General features: G+C 46.3%; 1 long non-coding RNA gene across 1 annotated transcript; it reads left to right on the top strand.

Moving 5' to 3' along the window:
* Nucleotides 1–3,186: 3,186 nt before the first annotated feature.
* On the top strand, nt 3,187–4,637 carry LOC116662606. Its single transcript, XR_004318587.1, has 2 exons — nt 3,187–3,237; nt 4,362–4,637. It is a non-coding gene; the product is annotated as an uncharacterized LOC116662606 (long non-coding RNA).
* The last annotated feature ends 2,159 nt before the right edge of the window (nt 4,638–6,796 follow it).

Raw genomic sequence — 6,796 nt, 5'->3', positions numbered from 1 at the left:
TAAACCCGAGTTGGAGCTAGTACCTCCCAATATATGTATGGAGTTGAGTTTGCAACTTAAAAGAAACTTTGTGTTCCCAACTAGCTAGGTGAAGGACGGCTTTCACACACACTTATCTCTCAGATCTTAGCATGTGGAGAGACTTTCGTTCATCTAGAACCAGGGGAACGGGTTGCAATAGGAACTTTTACACTGGTTTCTCAGTGTGTTCCTAGTGCAGGTCTGAAGTTCCTGCAGATTTCACTGTAAAACCGAGTTGGAGCTTGTACCTCATCATATATATGTATGGAGTGCAGTTGGCAATTGAAAAGATACTTTCTGTTCCCAACAAACTACGTAAAGGACGGGTTTCACACATAATTATCTCTGAGAACTGAGCATGTGGAGAGACGTTCGTTCATCTAGCACCAAGGAACTAGTTGCAGGAGAAACATTTCCTCTGGTTTCTCAGTCTGTCTCCTAGTGCCGGTTTGAAGTTCCTGCAGTTTTCACTGTAAAACATTGTTGGAGCTAGTACCTCCCAATATATATGTATGGAGTGGAGTTTGCAAGTGAAAAGAAACTTTGTGTTCCCAACAAGCAAGGTGAAGTACGGCATTCACACACATTTTTCTCTCAGAACTGAGCATGTGGAGAGACGTTCGTTCATCTAGAACCAATGGAACGGTTTGCAGTAGAAACTTTTACTCTGGTTTCTCAGTATGATTCCTAGTACCGGTTTGAAGTTCCTGACGTTTTCATTGTAAAACCGAGTTGGAGCTTGTACCTCCCCATACATATGTATGGAGTGGAGTTTCCAACTGAAAATTATCATTGTGTTCCCAACAAGCAAGGTGAAGGACGGCTTTCACACACACATATCTCTCAGAACTGAGCATGTGGAGAGACTTACGTTCAAATAGCACAAAGGGAACGGGTTGCAGGAGAAACTTTTACTCTGGTTTCTCAGTCTATTCCCTAGTGCCGGTTTGAAGTTCCTGCAGTTTTCACTGTAAAAAATTGTTGGAGATAGTACCTCCCCATATATATGTATGGAGTAGAGTTTGCAATTGAAAAAGAACTTTGTGTTCCCAACAAGCTTGGTGAAGGACGACTTTCACACACATTTATCTGTCAGAACTGAGCATGTGCAGAGACTTTCGTTCATCTAGAACCAAGGGAACGGGTTGCAAGAGAAACTTTTACTTTGGTTTCTCAGTCTGTTTCGTAGTGCAGGTTTGAATTTCCTGCAATTTACACTTTAAAACAAAGTTGGAGCTAGTACCTCCCCATATATATGTATGGAATGGTGTTTGCAAGTGAAAAGGAACATTGTTTTCCCAACAAACTTGGTGAAGGGCGGCTTTCACACACACTTATCTCTCACAACTGAGCATGTGGAGAGACATTCGTCCATCTAGCACCAAGGGAACGGGTGGCAGGAGAAACTTTTACTCTGGTTTCTCAATCTGTTTCCTAGTGCCGGTTTGACGTTCCTGCAGTTTTCACTGTAAAACCGAATTTTAGCTAGTACCTCCCAATATATATGTATGGAGTGGAATTTGCAAGTGAAAAGAAACTTTGTGTTCCCAACAAGAAATGTGAAGGACGGCTTTCACACACAATTATCTCTCAGAACTGATCATGTGGAGAGACGTTCGTTCATCAAGCACAAATGGAACGGGTTGCAGGAGAAACTTTTACTCTGGTTTCTCATTCTGTTTCCTAGTGCCGTTACGAAGTTCCTGCAGTTTTCACTGTAAAACAGATTTGGACCTAGTACATCCTCATATAAATGTATGGAGTGGAGTTTGCAAGTGAAAAGAAACTTTGTGTTCCCAACAAGCAAGGAGAAGGACGGCTTTCACACACATTTATCTCTCAGAACTGAGAATGTGGAAAGAAGTTCATTCACCTAGCAGCAAGGGAACGGGTTGCAGGAGAAACTTTTACTCTGGTTTCTCAGTATGATTCCTAGTGCCGGTTTGAAGTTCCTGCAGTTTTCACTGTAAAACAGAGTTGAAGCTTGTACCTCCCCATATATATGTATGGAGTAGTGTTTGCAACTGAAAAGGAACTTTGTGTTCCCAACAATCTTGGTGAAGGACGACTTTCACACACAATTATCTCTCAGAACTGAGCATGTGGTGAGACGTTCGTTCATCTAGCACCAAGGGAACGGTTGGCAGGAGAAACTTTTTCTCTGGATTCTCAGTCTGTTTCCTACTGCCGGTTTGACGTTCCTGCAGTTTTCAAGGTAAAACCGAATTTTAGATAGTACCTCCCAATATATATGTATGGAGAGGAGTTTGCAAGTGAAAAGAAACTTTGTATTCCCAACAAGCAAGTTGAAGGACGGCTTTCACACACACTTAACTCTCAGAACTGAGCATGTGGAGAGACGTTCGTTCTTCTAGCACCAAGGAAACGGGTTGCGGGAGAAACTTTTATTCTAATTTCTCAGTCTGTTTCCTAGTGCCGGTTTGAAGTTCCTGCATTTTTCACTGTAAAACCGAGTTGGAGCTAGTATCTCCCCATATATATGTATGGAGTGGAGTTTGCAACTGAAAAGAAACTTTGTGTTCCCTACAAGCTTGGTGAAGGACGGCGTTCACACACACTTATCTCTCAGAACTGAGCCTGTGGAGAGACTTTCGTTCATCTAGCACAAAGAGAACGGGTTTCAGGAGAAACTTTTACTCTGGTTTCTCAGTCTGTTTCCTAGTGCTGGTTTGAAGTTCCTGCTGTTTTCACTGTAAAACAGAGTTGGATCTAGTACCTCCCCATATATATGTATGGAGTGGTGTTTGCAACTGAAAAGAAACTTGTGTTCCCAACAAGCTTGGTGAAGGACGGCTTTCACACACCCTTATCTCTCAGTAGAACATGACTTGATTTGTTTAAACGTTTGTTCTTATAAGATCAGTCATCGCCCTCTGAGATTATGTGTATCCAACAGGGCAGTGTTTACTGTGCTTTCCATCAGGGGAATCTAAATAACCTTACAAATATATGTTCTCTATTATCTAAAATGAAATTATGTAGGAATTTATTTTATTCCTGTGATTGTTTTTCTATTTAAGCAACCCCCAAGTTAGGTCAAGTCTCTAAAAATATTATTTAAAGGCCACATTTCATAAGCTAGCTCTCATTCCTATGATTGTGTTTCTTGTTTAACTTAAACATTAAAAATCATATTTGACTTATTTCAGATGCGGAAGAAGTTGGAGAATAATATATCTAGAGAATTAAAAGAAGGTATGTTGCCAACATTTCTGAATTAAATTTAGACATTGATTTCCGATCTACACTGTAAACAGTAAATGGCACCTGTTTTATTGTTTGAATAACATACTATGTTAAATTTTTTCCTTACACATTGCTAATGAAAACTGTCAAAGCTTAATTTCATTCATAATGATAAATACACTGATTCCTCATTTATTCCTCGTGATCCATTGCTTTAAAAAAATCTCAAGAAGTCTGTGTTCTATGTTTTTGGCTGTGCCCTTCCTCTCCTGCTGTCCCCATGGGCCTGTCACCTGTGCACAGACCTGTTCTCAGAAAGCATGGAGGTCATCAGCTTCTCAAGTTTCTGGTAGTGACTGAGGCAAAAAACCCAGACTCAAGCAATCACAGTTCATGTACCTGTCCCCTGGTGGATGACAATTAATTTCCTGTCATTCACTTTGTCACTGGTTAACATTTTGCCCTCAGGAAAAATTCCAAATTCCTTAGCTTGGAAGAAAAACACCCACATCGTTTGGCTCTTGCCAAAGTCTTCAGCCATATCTCTTTACTCCCCTGCTCTGCCCCTGTGCTCCAGCGGCTGGTCAGACTGCGCCCAGCTCCGTGGGCGCCCTTCCTGCCTCTCCCTCCCACACTTTCTCCTCCTCCAGGTATCTGCATACACATCACGGCCATCAAAAAGGGGACAATATTGACACAAAGCTGGACGTCCCTTCTGAGTGTTCCAACTCTGCCCTCTTTTATACCTGTCATGGCATTTATGTCTCTGTACTGAAACTGCCTGTTCATCTGTTTCTCCAGTTTACGGTACAAGATCTTTCAGGGTGGACTCTGTCATCTTCATCTTGTGGTTCCAGTGCTTGTCACAGTGCCTTAGCACATGGTTGCTGAGTAAGTGAATGAAGAGTGAGAAAACCAGGCGCTCTGATCCTTAGCCACAGGAGCAGTTAATTCAACATGCAGCCCTGGGCAAAGTCTAGAGTAGTAATCTTGGGTTTTGTGTTGTAATCGTATATAGGTATTTTTCATTCTTCTTAAAACTTAGAAAAGTCTCAGCTTTTCTTAAAAAATAAACTGACATTTAGTTACCTATGAAGTATTTTAAGAATCTAATTCTTTCACTTTCTTTCCAGCTGCTATTGAACTTGAATCTAAGTCCTACAGACTCTTGTAGGCTTAATGGACAAGTCAAGTCTAAGTCAAGATCTGGTTTCGAAAGCACGTGAAGAACATGTGGAGATGATGAAGAAAAAGTGTCTGATCTACAAGATGAAAAGTAAACATTTACCTGCTGGGTTGTTTGCCTCACATTTTAGTTACTTCCCGTCAAGATATTGACACTGTTTATTAAAGGAAAATATTTTTATATTATATGTGCATGATTAAAATTGATGTAGTATTCTAAACCACATTTCTCTGCATCTCATTAACTTTTAAGCAGAGGGAATAAAACCCAGCACTTTGGAGCTTTTGGCAGGACCAGGAGAGGGCAGGCCCAGGTGTGTGCAGACCCAGAAACGGGCAGGCCCAGCCGAGGGCAGGCTAAGGAGAGGGCAGATCGGGATAGTGAAGGCCAACATGAGGGCAGGCCCAGGAGAGGGCAGGACCATGTGAAGGCAAGTCCAGGAAAGGGCAGGCCCAGGATAAGGCAGGACTAGGTGAGGCAGGGGCTGAGGTGGGCAGTCAGCATGGGCCCTGCAGGGCCTTGTACTGGGTGGTTCCTGCCATTTCTTCCCCAAGTCCTGGGGTCGCAGGTCTGCCTGGGGCTGTTGGGCTTCAGGCCGTCCACCAGGCTGAAGGCTCGTGTAGTGCTGTTGAGTGTCTGTGAGTGTATGATTGTGGTGTGTCTTGAGGTGCGTGTGTGTGTATCTGAGCGTGTGGGGGGGTTTCTGGGTCTATCTGAGCCTGTTACGATCTCTTCCTCAGCCTAAGATCCTCAGAGAAGTTGTCTCACAAATGCACCCACAAGACAGGGCCAAGCTGTTTCCCACACGCAGCGTCTGCAGGCGATGCCCCGCCCTTCGTGTGACATCAGGGCACCACCCCGCTGACCCGGGATGTACCCCAGAGGTGGTGCCCCTTCTTGGGAGGGGATGCTCAGTTAAGCTCAGCTCCCTTCTGCTTCCAGAAGCAGCAGTGACTTGGCTCACATTCAACAGCAAGTCCAAATCGCCTCATTCTGGAGGTCATGTGGCCAGGCTTCCTGGGGCCAGCGTGTGACTCAGCTCGAGAAGACTGGGGTGCACCCCGCCCATCACAGCCCTCGGGGCCGGCCACATCGCTCCTCTGCCCACACTGCAGGCGCGCTGGCCCAGCAGGCGGATTCTGTCTCCCAGCTGCCTGGCCCGGCCTCCTCGGGGCGGCTGGTAGCTTTAGTGGAAGCGCAAGCTGGAGAGGGGGCGGTTACAGTCGGGGAGGGGTCACGAGCAGGGTCTTGTCAACGTCATCCTGGTCTTGCCCACCCATGTCACCCAGCTTGGCCCCTCTGGTCAGGCTGGGCGCCTTCCTGTTACCTCACAGCCCTTGGGCAGGAGCCAGCAGCCTGTCTGCACAGGACGCCATGCTTGCCCTGCTGGGTCTGTCCCGCCTCTTGTGGCTTCTGTGCTATCCATTCGCCGCTGTGTGGCATTGGCCAAGTTCCCCAACCTCTCTGTGCCTATTTCTTCATCTGTAAAATGGGTATGATTGGAGGATCAAGCAAGATGCCCAGGACTTGTCAAATGCCCAGCACAGGGCCCAACATGGGCTCTTCCTCCCCAGAGACAGGCTGGTTTGTGCACCTCTTCAGAGGGATCCCGGGGGGATGAGGAGGGGTGACTGGCTGTGGCAGGTGTCCATCTCACAGAGGAAGCTTTTGGGGAGAGCTCTCTCCACATCCTGAATTTTCTTCCTTCTGTGCATTAGCAAGTTGGCACAGAATAGCCAGTGCTTTGTAGACCCTCGTGATAAAGGTTCTGAACTTAAATTGTGGGCTTTGGGGCAGCAATCGAGCAGTCCCTGGGATTCAAGGATAAGGCCCACCTGGTGAGTGGTCAGCCCGACGTGGACAGTTGAGGATTCAGCAGTCTGGAAACAACGGAGAAACAGATGACAGGGAGGAAAGGGGTGTGGACACAGTGGGTGGACACTCAGTGCCCCGGCTCAGGTTGTCACCACGACCGCCTGGCTCACCCCTGTGGCTGCGCAGCCTGGAGTCTGATCTTGCCAAGTAAAGTTTGTGTTGCTCAAAGATCTTTCCCAGGCAGTTCCAGAAACAGGGTCCCAAGCTGTGGGGACCCAGCCCTGCAGGGCCCACCATTCAGGCTCACAGCTGCAGGCTCTGACCAGTGAGCTGGCAGCCTGGGGAAGACGTTCACACTTGGTAACTGCTCTCAGAGGCTGTACTTTACCATCTGAATGTCTTAAAAAGAAAGCCACCCATCCCAATATTTACCATAGGGTGAAGTCCATGACCAGGCAGGGCAGCGGGGACAAGCAGGGCCTGGGCCATGAGACACAAGGGACCGAGCTGGGAGGCATCGGCAAGAGTAGGTGATATTTAGACACTTCAATCCCATGAAGCTCCCTG

Source organism: Camelus ferus, unplaced genomic scaffold, assembly GCF_009834535.1.
Source record: "Camelus ferus isolate YT-003-E unplaced genomic scaffold, BCGSAC_Cfer_1.0 contig617, whole genome shotgun sequence".
Lineage (NCBI taxonomy): Eukaryota > Metazoa > Chordata > Mammalia > Artiodactyla > Camelidae > Camelus > Camelus ferus.
This window is presented reverse-complemented; position numbering and strand designations above follow the sequence as displayed.